Source organism: Aricia agestis, chromosome 12 (genome assembly GCF_905147365.1).
Source record: "Aricia agestis chromosome 12, ilAriAges1.1, whole genome shotgun sequence".
Lineage (NCBI taxonomy): Eukaryota > Metazoa > Arthropoda > Insecta > Lepidoptera > Lycaenidae > Aricia > Aricia agestis.
Window position 1 is genome coordinate 3,887,643 of NC_056417.1, and position 14,571 is coordinate 3,902,213.

A 14,571-nucleotide genomic window follows, 5' to 3' on the forward strand; every position below is an offset into this window, starting at 1 on the left:
AAACTCGAAAACGGTTGAACCGATTGGGCTAATTTTAGTCTTAAAATATTCGTAGAAGTCCAGGGAAGGTTTTAAAGTGACACGAAGTTCTACGGGACAGCTAGTCTTATATATAAAATTCTCGTGTCACAATGTTAGGCCGCGTACTCCTCCGAAACGGCTTTACTGATTTTAACCAAATTATATATTATGCATATTCATTGGGTCTGAGAATCGGCTACTGGGTACTTATTATATTGATAAGTGCATTTGTTGAATAAATAATAGTAAATTATTACAACTCGAGACTGACGGCGACCATTGTTTGTGCGACGGGATAGCGATGGACGTTGCCATGGTGACATACTAATTATTTAGTCACTTCAATAAAATAATACGGGCGAAATACTTTATATGGCAAAGAAATGTTGCCGGGACAGCTAGTATAATTATAACAATGTTCATAATATAATAATGTTTACGCAATCTGACTTCCATATTGAGACGAAGTAGTCAGCCAGTCTACTCGACTCTAGTTTATCTCTATGTCTGATCCTATCGACCTACATATTTTTTATCTCGTGAATGATCATCATCTTTTTATCACATACTATATTACCTAATCTAATCTTAGTATGTTCGTTGTTTATACTATGTAGTACTACAAAACATAAATATTGTACAATGAAAACTTGAAAATGCATCGTTTAACTGCTTCAAGTTGTCTGAATCGGGCGACAAAAATTCGGGCGATCATCTATATAATAAATATAAAACTCAAAGGTGACTGACTGACATGGTGATCTATCAACGCACAGCCCAAACCACTGGACCGATCGGGCTGAAATTTGCCATGCAGGTAGACATTATGACGTAGGCATCCGCTAAGAAAGGATTTTGATCAATTCCACCTCCAAGGGGTTAAAATAGGGGATGAAAGTTTGTATATAATAATACTTCTTAGAAGACGCGGGCAAAAGCTCGTTTATAATATTACTTTTCGTACCCAAAGGGTAATGTGAAAACTAACCCTATAACTAAGGCTTCGTTGTCTGTCCGTCTTTTTGTCTGTCTCCAGACTGTATCTCAAAAATTGCTATAGCTAGACTATCCGGTATGTTTTTTTTCTCTATGAGCTCGACTTTTGAAATTTTCACAGGTTGTGTATTTCTGTTGCCGCCATAACAACAAATACTAAAAGTAAAATTAAATTAATAATTTCAGGAGGTCTCATTACAACAAACGTGATTTTTTTGGCGTTTTTTACACGTTAAATTTTCATAAAATACTTAATTATTATAATGTGCACTTTAATAATAATTCGTAACAAAAATAAAATAAGCATGGTATAAGGCAAGGTACGGAACCCTTCGTGCGCGACTCTGACTCGCACTTGGCCGATTTTTATATTCTTCACTTACTTTGCCCGAGCTTTCTTTAGCCATAACTCTTTTCAATCCGCAATGCAAATCCACCTGATGCTTAGTGTATAGTGCTATATAAAATAAATCTTGAATGCAGTGCAAATAAGGCATTTTCAGCTGTAAAGAAGAGCCGAGTTGTTTATACTTTGGCGTAAGTACTTTTTATTTCAATGTTCACTTGCTGACTATACAGGGTGTTATTAAAGTTTCTGAAATGCAGAGTATTTTTTTTTAAATACTTTTTTCACTTTATTACAATTATTGTTGTACTGTATACAATAATACGCCAAACTGAACTAGCAGTTTGTAGGCGTTCCGCTCAAACACAAAAAATACATGTAATTGTAATACAATGTAATTACTTACACAAAATACAACACTAAAAATAATTACGAACTAACTAAAAAGTGTGTGTGTGTATGTGTGTGTGTGTGTGTGTGTGTGTGTGTGTGTGTGTGTGTGTGTGTGTGTGTGTGTGTGTGTGTGTGTGTGTGTGCGTCGGTGTGTTTGTGTGTGAGAATGAGACTACATTATTTTTTACATTTTTTGAGTAAGTATATCCAAGCATTTCTTTTAGTTTTTGTTTTAAGTTTTAAGTTAAGAACGCCTGATTTTTAAGAGCCCATATGACCCTAACTTGAATATATACTTTAACCTAGATCTCAAAATCTGTAAGGTCTAGAAAACTGACTTTTTGACACAAGTAACTTCAGTTCATTAAGATTAAATGCTCAAGACGAAAACACGATTACTCAAAAAATGCTCGATAGTTTCTTTTTTACAAAAAACCTTGTTATAGACACATTTTTGCTTGGATCTTCGAAGTTTGCTGTCTTTTCTTTAATATTTTTTAATATCTAAAAAGGTATTGATAAAACCTAAATTTTCTCAAAACACTTTTTTCATAATCATTATAGTTTGTCTATTATTCAAGTAAAACTAACTCGGCGATGATTCCGCGCCGTCCTTTTTCACCTGGCATATGAAAGACGGGCGTGAGTGTGAAGAGAGAAGGACGATGTTTGATTTTTAGAGTCAGATGAGCTCTTAAGAAAAACAGGTAGTTTTTAAAGAAACCTTAATAAATATAGTGTTTTTGTGCTCTGTCCAATGACTAGTACAGTCCAATCACTAGTCATGTTCACCCTAGCTTAAACTTATTACATAACTTTTGCATACAGGATGTCGAATTGTTAAAGTAAGTATTAAATTAGGTGAAGCCCATAACTCCTTTACGCCGACATTAACTTGTCGCACGAAAACTGTTGTTTTTGTCAGTCTTTGCGGGATAAAAACTGTCCTTAGATGTTCTTTTTCAGGACTAAAAGTATCTCCGTAACAATTTTCATTGAAATCGAATCTATGTTGTTGTTGTGTAAGCGTCAAGAAAATAAACTAGATGATGCTAACAACTCTGTTGCGCCAAAATTCGTTTAGCACGCGGGAACCGTACATTTTTCGGGATAAAATTCGGGACTCAAAGTATCTACATGCCAAATTTCAGCAAAATCGGTTCAATATTTTGAGCGTGAAGAGGTAACAGACAGACAGACACATACACTTTCGCATTTATAATATTAGTATGGATAAATAAACACATACACAGATACACGTTTGCTGTCAAAACTTTTTATAGTCCAGTTTAACCCATTAAGCCCCATAAGCTCACCGGTGAGCGAGACACAATAAAATAACAATAGATTTCCAAGAATCCACGATCGAAGGATTAATTATGTAGTTACAAAATGCCTTTATATCAAGTAACGATTTTTCTTGCCAACAAAATCTTTGCCCTATATTCAATTCCAGGCAAATCGATACACGATCACAAAGGTTCTAAAGTGAAGTTGAAACTGAAAACCGGATGTTACCGAAAAACCCATTGTCGCGGAATGTTGCATCACTTCCGGGAAGATGGCGGACAAAAAGTCGGAAATTCGACGCTAAGTTTCCCGCCTTCGTAATTGGCCAACGACGATAGGGTTACTGCTGGGGTGGCCATGTTCTGGATATTTTTGAAAACTCATTATTGCTTAAAAACAGTTATTTTAGCAGTCTTTTTGGTCTTCGAGGATTTATTGTGTAAGTCTATGTAATGTGGTAGAATATAGATAAGTAACTTTTGTAATGTATGTTACCGTAATCTGAATAATCCGTTATATAATATGTAGTTACCTCTACAATGTATGGAATGCCTAAAACGCGTAGGCACTGTATGAAATATTATTTATTTTATACATTGCCTACGCCTGGCATTCTATACAATGCCAAATTAAAGCCGGCAATGTATGAAATCCTCAACTATTTCTATAGGTTCTCAATTTCATTCGTTTGAAGTACAGCCAAGTTAAACGTAAGTTCTATGTCAAGAATCTAATTTTTTATAGCTTTATGGATTCCATGTTCAAATTACCACCTTGTTTGCCATAACACCTAATTCGAATTATAACCCTCACAACAACAATAGAATTTTCTAAACTGAATTATAAACACTAACATTAGATAAACTTCAGTCAATAATCCTCCCAAACCAAGAATAAACCGTAAATAGCAGTCACCCTACAAACGGCAGAGCGGGTGCGCAGTTTTTTGTCAACTTATTTACACATTCTAAGCTTAATTAATCAACGGGGGTTGGTTCAGAAAATGACTGCTACATTCCATTCTAAACGGTGCACTTTTTTAGGGTGGATTGCACCAGAGACGTGGTTAAAGTTAAAGTTATGGTCAAAGTTATGGTTATAGCTAAGGCTAATAATAATTTAAACTTTAACCTTAACTTTGACCACAGAATTTGACAGAAGACGTTGCTGGTCCGACAAGGCTTTAAATGAACGTGGGCGGGGACGCTGCTGGTAAACGAGAACTGTCAAAAATTGCGTTTTTTGTATGATGTAGTTCCTCTTTTCGCCACGTGCATTTAAAGCCTTGTCGAGCTCTGTGGTTATAGTTAAATATGGCGTCCATTTTTTACTTTAACCAAAGATTTGACATTTTGCGTTGTAGTTATAGTTAAAGTTACAGTTAAAGTTAAATTAAGTTTGTGCAACCCACCCTTACTTGTTTGCTTGATAAATAAAGCTTCGACCTTACACTGGAAACAGTATTAGTTACTGGGTTTTACATATTAAAGAGCACATTCAGGAATAATTAAAGCATATTTTTCATCTTAACTATTATTTAAAGAGATGTAAAGTAAATATTTAACTTTGCTCTCATAAACTGTAACAGAAAAAATGTTATAGCCACCTCTTTTAAAAATTGAAGCTTTCAAAGGCAAGTTTTTATCGTTCTCAAATGACAGCACATCCTGGGATTTGATTCTTATACTTCTTCGATTTAGGCTCTTACTCGCACGTGAGACAGCATCTGCACGAGAGAAACAGCCTGTGATCGAAGAGAAATCCGAGGCACGAGAATCGTCCCTGCATAAACAACAATATCAATTTAAAGTCCACAGAGCGCTTCAATTTCGCCGCAAAATGTCGCAAAAACCAATCGCATATTTCAGTTTTTGCGCCGTCCTTTGAAAAATCTTAATTATTATTCATGGAATAAATGTCTTTGACGTTTATCTTGTGTGGAAAAGTCATTTGCCGCTCCTGCATACGCTAACTACACAAATTAGATTTTATATTAACTTTGCGATGTGTATCATGTTTTTAATTACTAATTTTATAATTAAGTGAATGTTATGCAGAGGATTAAGATTATTTGATTTTAAAGAAATTGACTTATGTCAGTTGTGAGATTTTTTGGCATAGTTGTTGATTGATTAAGAGGATACACTAGAGCCGTTTTTCCATACAAACGTTGTCCCCTGTTTCCTTCCTGGATAATGCCGGTAGAGTTATAATATATTTCCTGAATAACTATGGCGACTATTAGCATGTCCCTATGTTTTCTTTTTTTTCATAATTTAATTATTAAAAAAGATATGAACGTTCAAAACCCCAAAAAAATGGCCAGATTAAATGAAAAAAGTACTTAAATCGGTTAAGTTTTGAAGAAGAAATCAGGGGACAACGACTCGTTGATTTTCTGCAGTTCTCTATCGCGCTCTGCGGGTGGAGGCTGGAGGTAAGGGAGACAGCAATAGATATTGATGGATGTTAGGTTTTTTTCGTTACTGAATTTCTTGATTCGTTCTCCGCGCTAACGCGCTTGAAGCCCGCAATAAAAGCTGCAAGCAGCATTTAAGAGGATTCCACACCGCCCTTTTTTCCATACAAACGTTGTCCCCTGTTTCCTCCCTGGATAATGCTAGTAGAGTTATAATTTTTTTCCTGAATATCTACTGCCACTAATATAATGTCCCTATGTTTTCATTTTTTTCATAATTTAATTATTAAATAAGATATAAACGTTAAAAAACCCAAAAAAATGGCCATATTTTCCACTGTGTTCAAACGTCCAGGAAACAGATTTGGATAGATTATACAAAAAAAGCAAAACATAGGAACACAGCTCAAGCCTTTTTTTAATCTTTAATGAAAAAAGTACTTAAATCGGTTAAGTTTTGGAGAAGGAATCAGGGGACAACGAATCGTTGATTTTCTGGATTTTCTGCAGTTGTCTCTATCGCGTTCTGCGGTATAGGCTTGAGGTAAGGGAGACAGCTATAGATATTACACGTACTTTTTTTCATTTCTCTAGCCCCTGGTGTATCCTCTTAATAAAATGTATGATACTTACTATGGTAAGCTTTATGTATTTCGTGCACAACTGAAAATATAAGTTTAACTGAATCTTCTAAGTATAACCAAATCCCAAATAGTAATGGAATGGACGTAACTCCGTGAAGTATTGAGATAGGAAGCACGTGGCGAGAGATGTCCCAATTATAAAGGAAGTATTTTTACCGCATCCTCCACTTTGAGAGCTTCGGGGAAGAGTCGAGGGAGTCAAGTATGTTAAACGATAAACATATGTTCTAATGTACAATATTTATATACAATAGTTATACATGATACAGTTATAGTTTCAACTAAATGAATTTAATAGTTTCAATTTTTTGTGGTCAAAGGATAGCCATACTTTGGAGTTGCATAAAATCATTGCTTGAGGTTTGCCATAATATAAAATCATGTATTAATAAATTGTAACATAGGCGTTACTTATGATTCCCTTCTCTTTGATTGTTTAATTATTTTGTCTAAGTCCTCAAATTCGCGTCGAGCGTACTACATCCTGAATTACCTTTTATATGTAGGTACAATTATTGCGTAGCGTTTGTTTGGTGACAAAAAACAAAATAAAAAACCGGCCAAGTGCGAGTTGGATTCGCTCATGAAGGGTTCCGCAGCAGCAATAAGGTTTATGAAATTAAAAGGTTTTTCAGTTGATTTAATGAAAGTTGAATTAAGGTTTAAAAAAAACTACTGGCTAGATCTCGTTCGAACCAATTTTCGTTGGTAGTTTTTGTAGTAATGTACATTATATATATATATTTTTAAACTTATCATGTTTACTTTAAAAATTTTTTTTGTTTCAGTTGTATCTACAGACGGACGGACGGACGGACGGACAGACGGACAGACGGACAGACGGACAGACGGAAAGACGGACAGACGGACAGACGGACAGACGGACAGACGGACAGACGGACAGACGGACAGACGGACAGACAGACAGACAGACAGACAGACAGAGAGACAGAGAGACAGACAGACAGACAGACAGACATACATGACGAATCTATAAGGGTTTTTTGCCATTTGGCAACGGAACCATAAAAAGTGGCAAATCTGCATCTCGATAAAAAGTCCAATATTTTCTTTATACTTTGTGTACCACTCGTTAAAGTTTTGCCAAACATTCTTATACTTCGTAACGTGTTGGATTTTAGATTTTTTTAGACTTTTAAAGGTTGTTGTTGTAATTGGGTAGGTACCTGCCTGAAGCTAACAATTAGGCCGCCTGCCACTTTAACAACAAAAGAGATAATTGCTACCTAAGCTCTAAATCTCTTCGAAAATAATTGATAGTGATAGGATGAGCCAAAATCTTTTCGTTTTCGCTTCGTCATAGAATCGCCGATGAAAATGTATGGAATAGTATGGAATAAGCGTTCGTTAATATGACGTTGACGTTCGACTAGTCTAAATATGTCAATTCCATACATTTTGATCGGCGATTCTATAACGAAGCGAAAACGAAAAAGTTTCGGCTAAATGGCCTGATTTTTTATCATTTACGATATAAACTAAACAGGGTATTCAATTGGTATAGAATTTCACACATTAATATTATATTCAAATTGGTTGATGAAATTCATACTTAAATGGTCAGAATGGAAGAAATACGTTTAAGCGATAAAAATAACAAGCAAACAAAATGACTATTTTTCCATCTCTTTTCTACTATAGTATAAATTATGACGTAAAATTATAGCGATTAGCAATCATCATCATCATAATATTAATACGCGAACGAAAAACTTTGTAAGCATTTTTACGAAAAATGGGGAAACGTAGGTGCATGAAATTTTGCACAGTTATAGTTTATATGGTGAAGGAGTGCATCGAGCTAATATTATTTTGATATTATGCTTCTATCATACATTTTTTTAACAAATAAAACATTACACACACTACAACACACACACATGAGAAATTACAGATTTTTGAGTGACAAGCCTATACTATAATGGATTATAGTTTTTTTATTGAATCTAAGATACTATTAGACAATGCTTACACGGCCAGTCTGAGATCAGCTAAGTCCCAGAGACAAGAGTTGAAAAAAAAAATGATAACGTCAATATTTTTTACAAAATATAGCCGTAGTAGTCCTAATGTCGTTGAAACTAAGGTCGAGTTTCGACCATTGGGCGATCTCTAGTCTATCATAAAAACGATATTTTTTTCTCTTTCGCTTCATTATCTAACTTTGTGTACTTTGTGTGCGTAAACCGTAAAGTTACAAAATCTTCGGCCATAAAAGTACTTTTAGCACTGGCATTAGTCATTACCGCATTAGCTAAAGCCGTGTTTACACGGACGCTGTGGAGTCAACACGACATTCGCACGAGTCCTTGTTCATACTTCAAATCATACAGTTCACACATGAGACGAAGGTCGGGTTACGTCATAGGGCTGCCAGTGCAGAGTTTATAAGTTTGTAAAAAGGGAAAAACTGTTAAGTAACAAGTAATAATATTGTTGCTGCAAAATTAAGGAATGTCGAAGGATGGACACGAACGTGTAAGTGTCCCTGATGTAGAGTTCTTTGGGAAAGTAGCGCTGAAAGAAATTTTGGCGCAATTATGACGCATTTATGATGGTTTTAGGGTTAACTATGTTATTCGATGTTCATTTTCTGTTTTGACTAAAAGAAAATGACATTGCTATACTAAGTACAATATATTTAATACTAATTAATATAATTACAAATACTAATGTGTGTCTGTCTGTCTGTTACCTCTTCACGCCCAAACGGCTGAACCGATTTTGCTGTGGCATAGGTACTTGGAGTCCCGGGAAAGGACATAGGATACTTTTTATCCCAGAAAAAATGTACGGTTTCCGCGCGATAAACAAACTTTGGCGCAACGGAGTTGCGGGCGTCATTTAGTATTTAATAAAAAACACATTTTTTTTAATTAAAAAAACACATCTACCGAGTGGTAACCCTGGCCTGTGATTGCAGTTCACACGTTGACCAGCTGTTGGGTGTTTATTAATGAGGATCGAGGCATCGGGCGCGCACGTTTTGTTTTACTTTTTATAGGGCGGCTGGTGATTTTGACTTAAGACTATAAAACATACTTTAACACTTCTATGGCTAAAATATACCCAAATCGCAAGAAAAAAGGTGGCTTTCCGACAGCTGCCCTCCCCCTGCCCCCCCCCTCGGTACGCCCATGGCAGTATGACCGATTCCATATTGACAACTAACGTTGTTGTGTATTATTGTTTTCGCGAGATCTCGGTCTTTCAAGAGAGATTGATCTCGGTCGAAAAAAGTGGCGATTGTACTCGAGTTATGCTCGAGCGTTACGTTATAAACGTTATAATGATCTCGCGAAATTAATTGTCATAAACTTATAAGTTATAATTTATATTATATTTCTTGAAAATCTATAGCTATGTGATATGTCCACACTGTGCCTTTTTTCTTCATCAAGGGCATGCGTTATAGTGCAGTCAACAGCGCACGTGAGGCATGTCAGCGACGCATGCGCTCCAACCGTATCCAAAACTTTCGCTTTGTTCTTTTTTTCTGGAACTTTTTATGACCAAATAATGCTGCACATATTCCACCCAGTAAAATGTTCTCGTCGCACATGTTACAATAATCTGACAGACACTGCAACTGAATAATAATGACAATGTTGGCGTTGCGTAATGCGTTCGTTGACGCATTCAATTATTGAATGCGCCAAAACGAAAGTTGAATGAAAGAAAATGACGAAAATTTAAGATGAAAGTGCATAGTGTGGTCTGTGGACATGGCTATTGAGTATGGCGACTGACAGTATGTAGAGGTAAAAAACAAAACAATTTCCACAATCCACGACTGAAAAGTAAAGCTCTAAGTACCTGGACCGCCGTGCGCGCAACTCATTACTAAATATAGCCTATGTGGTTATACAAATAGCCGCCTATGTGCCGGTCACGTACGTTCCACATTTATACGTCTTGTACAACTGTTATTGTGAACTCCGCGACCTCTAAGTCCTTTCAATACCACAGTATAAATGTAAACAGTGGACCAACTTCAACTTAAGCGCTCAAATCGGGGGCATGGACACTTATGCGCGATTTTGGAACAAATAATTCATTTTAGGTCACGTGTCCATAAAACTTTTATTTATGATATTATATTATGAAGTTTTATTTCAAGCAGACAGATGCGATACTGTTTTGTATATTGTGTTGGAGGACGACTATGAGACCGGACGTGAAATATTGAATGTTTGTTACTTAATAGAGAATTAATAAAGCCATGAGAACATTAATTGTTATCATCTGACTAAAATTAAACCACACAAAAACGACTATTAGCGGTGAATTGCATTCTAGTGTCTGTCAGTGCCCGTTTACATACACTGGATTGGAATAATATAAAGTGACCATAAAAACCCTCTTAACTCCAATATAATGAAAACGAGTTCAAAAATGACCCTATTACGGTCACTTCAATAGGGGTTTCTTTAGAAATATCGCTGGAACGTAGTTTTTTTGGCGTAATCTTATAACTCAAATGTGATTCTAATCGATTTGTAAATTAACTGGTTTTGTTGAGGTAATCGCAATAGGCCTTTGACTAATATAAAATAGGCTCTTAATAAAAATTATAATAACTTATAGATGACGTAAACTTCGTATCACTTCCGTCCTAAATATAACCATCCCTGCGGGGCTAAAATGGTCACATGCAATTCCTCCCAATCAATTCAGCAAATGAATTGTCAAACTGTCGTTTCGCACTTATTTGACATTTATCAGTTTTGATAAATAAGTGCGAATTACTAGACTCGAATTGCAAGCAGATTAGCATTTTGCGATTTAAAAAAATGAACTTTATTAATATGATTCATAATATCTCCAATGCGACCATTTTAGCCCCGCAGGACTTCCACGAACATTTCAATATTAAAATTAACCAAATCGGTTCAGCCGTTCCCGAGTTTAATCGAGACTAACAATAAGGATGTCTCAGTAAACAAATTATTTTGCGCTTTTATTCGCAGAGCGTTTAATTTTATTAGCTCCTTGATAAAAGTGATTTGAATAAAATTATGTACTTATCCGCAGCTTCGATGACTGGAGAGTGGAGTAGTAGAGGAAATTGCGTATTTACCTGAAAACAAAACAAAAAATAAATTAATAAGGTACAAAAGTACTTAGGTAAACAATTTTAACACCTACGAAAACAAAGAAAAGAAGATTTTGACAGCGGTGGGATTCGAACCCACGCTCTTTCGAACTGGTGCCTAAAACCAGCGCCTTAGACCACTCGGCCACGCTGCCGTGCTTCATATCGAGGAAAAAAGTTAGCACATAGGGATAGTTGGGACTCAGAAGACCACACTAACTGCAGCTAACTGCCGCGCTCATATACGAATATTATTCTGTAATTTAAATCCCACCAAAAACATAAATGTAAAAAAGGAGAGCCAAGTTCAATGCAAACATTATGCTTGTCTAAGGACTTCGCCGTAAAAAGAATGGAGATATATTTAATGAGTGCCAAGTTCTATGTAAAATCGAAATATGTATTTATAGGAACCTAATAACATGAAAAACAAATAATAAAGTCTATTTCTTTGCTTTATTAAAATTTTATAACAATTGCTGTTATTTAAATAATGTGAGATCTTAAAGTTGATTAGATTTAACTTGGACAATTTTCATTACATCAGTCATTATATGTATGCATAAAGTATGTGCATAAAAACTGGCACAGTTATTCTACCTTACGATCTCACATAACTGAAATAACAGCAATTGTTATAGATATTTAATAAAGCAAAGAAATAGAATTTATTATTTGTTTTTAATGTTATTTGGTTCCTGTAAATACATATTTAGATTTTCCATAGAACTTGGCACTCATTTAGATCTCCATTATTTTTACGGCGAAGTCCTTAGACAAGCATAATGTTTGTAATTGAACTTGGCTCTCCTTTTTTCATTTATGTTTTTGGTGGGATATCATTACTTTTTGTAAAGAAAATTTTCCTAGCAAGTTTAGACACCTAAATCCTCCCAGTTCAAACTTACATATTCGACATATAGTCGCTCGAAACCTTAAGAGGCTGTGAACCTAGACAGTAGACAGATAGACAGACAGACGGACGGACAGACAGACAGTGCCGCTCGCAATTCTTTGTCTTTTCCCGGGACTCAAACGACATTATCTCCATACTAAATTTCAGCCAAATCGGTTCAGCAGTTTGGGCGTGAAGAGGTAACAGACATACAGACAGACTCACTTTCGCATTCATAATATTAATGAATGGATGGATGGTTTTATAAGCAGGTAATTCTCGCCGATCCTTCTCTCAGTAACAGGCACTTACGACGCGAAGGCCCTTGATTTATATGCTGTAATCGCCGTATCTGATACTTGTATGGGAAATTGTTTTTTTTCGACATCATTATGGCGAAAAAAATGTACAAGAGATTTTGTAAGATTGTTTAGTAAGAGGTTATAATATTATGCCCTATTTTTGTAATACTTTAGTTAGGGCTAGGGGACTATTCAATATTATATTATGTAGTTTCAGTCCTTAAAATCGTACATTCTATGATCGGCTTGGTAAAAGTTGTTACAGGCTTTAACACAACTTTTTTTTTTAACTTTTGCAGTTTGAATCATACTCAATCAAGACAAGGACAAAGTAGACGCGCGTGCGATGTGATACTGCTGTGTAGTGGTGGTTAATATAACGAATAGCTGAAAAAAATAGCGCGCTAGGTTTCGTTCAATCGATGTCGTGACGTTTTGTTGTGAATCGGGTGAAGTCGGCTGTAATATTCAGTGTTGCCAGGCCTGTCCCATTCTCGCGTGTAGGTATATATCATATACTTATTGTATTTATTTACCTTTGTGTATTATATTTTATTTTATTAAAATATATATTAGTTTGTTTATATTTAGTATTTGTGTATTAGTATATTTTTAGAATAGGATTTAGTGTAAGATTGTTCCTAGGTAATTAAGATGTATGATAAGCCTAATTTAATTTCTAGTTCTGTCTTATTCCAACTCAAGCTGCACTGTGTTGTAATTTGTCTCCATGCGCCAGAGGTTGCTTGGAAGAAATCGCTTTACAGCGATAAAGCCGCCTTTGTGCTCATGCCGTGTTCTTGTGAATTTCCTTTATTTCATGTTTTGTATAATATTTTGAGCACAATAAAGCATATTCATTCATTCATTCATACTTACCTACATATATGAGAAAACGCGATTACGTGCGCGTGCGCACATAATCTACGTAGTAATTGACTACTGTAAAAGAGTATTCGATAGATAGTGATGTACGAGTATTTCAATTTTATTTTCAGCCAGTATTTCAGCTTTGTCCAAGAACAAGTCCCTGTCAAAATCTTATTACTTAGGAACACTGACCCTTGTAAATGAGAGCCGTAGGCGGCCTGTGATGAATCATTCATAGTACTACGCGTACACTTGCATAATATTGCGTTTTATGGCTAAGGAAGACTACTATTGACTCTGTTTTAATAGCATTGTGGAGGGAAATGCTAAAGATTAATTTTACACCATTGCACAATACACACACACACAACACAACACATAAGGAAATATTGTTGTAATAAACCACTTTACAGAAAAAGAAAGAGATAGAGCAGCTTGTCTGAAACAAACATATCAGAGTGCACTATAAATTATAATACGACTAATTTAAAAGTCACTTATTTACCACGCAACAATAAAAATTTGTAAGGGTTTTCTGAGTGTTCCGAGGCCGATTCTTTTGACCTGTATTACGAGTCTCAAGTCTCGAATCCATTCTCAAATCGTCTCTTCAAAATTCATCTATTGGTTACCCGGCCAGAGCATACCTTAAAATTGTAGAGTTACTTCAAATGAATCATTTTCCTAGTCAAGTTAACTATAAAATATGACTACGTTACCTCCTTTCTAGGTAAAGACTGTGTTTGCGACGAAGTTAAGTGTGAACATTTTGCAGTCTTTTTGCAGCAGGGAATGCCCGCATACGACATTGTAGAGCAGTTTAAAGTGCAGTAAATAGAGGGTGGAACTGCCATGTATTGTTCTAAGAAGGGCATCAATAGAATTACAGAATTACATTTTATATTGAGGAATAAATCATAGCTAAAGATCAAAAATAGAGCGGATTTATAATGCTATACAAAAACATATTTACTCTCACTTCTTTCTTGGCTCCATCCTAGAGTCAAAATGCTTTTGTAACTTATTAAAAGTATGAAATGTTAAATACGAGATCGGGAAAATTATATAATTTCTTGCTGAGGTCTTGGCAAAATTGTAGAGTTTTTAGCGTACTAACACTCTGTATACAGGAAAACGATATAAAAGAAATTCGTTCAGACCTTTTTAACTTTTTACTTTTAGCCGGCCTGTAGCATTTTCAAAATAAAATGTTTTCTGACACGATTAATATAAATACGCTGAATAATATTTAACTATCTACTCGTAACAAAATAATCAA

At 35.4% G+C, this 14,571-nt stretch overlaps 1 protein-coding gene and 1 non-coding gene across 2 annotated transcripts in view; both read right to left on the minus strand.

Moving 5' to 3' along the window:
- The window catches only part of LOC121732253 (caskin-2), a 262,402-nt gene that overhangs the window by 125,982 nt on the left and 121,849 nt on the right, over positions 1-14,571 (minus strand). The window lies entirely within an intron of this gene.
- Positions 11,301-11,380, minus strand: Trnal-uag. Its single transcript has one exon. It is a non-coding gene; the product is annotated as a tRNA-Leu (tRNA).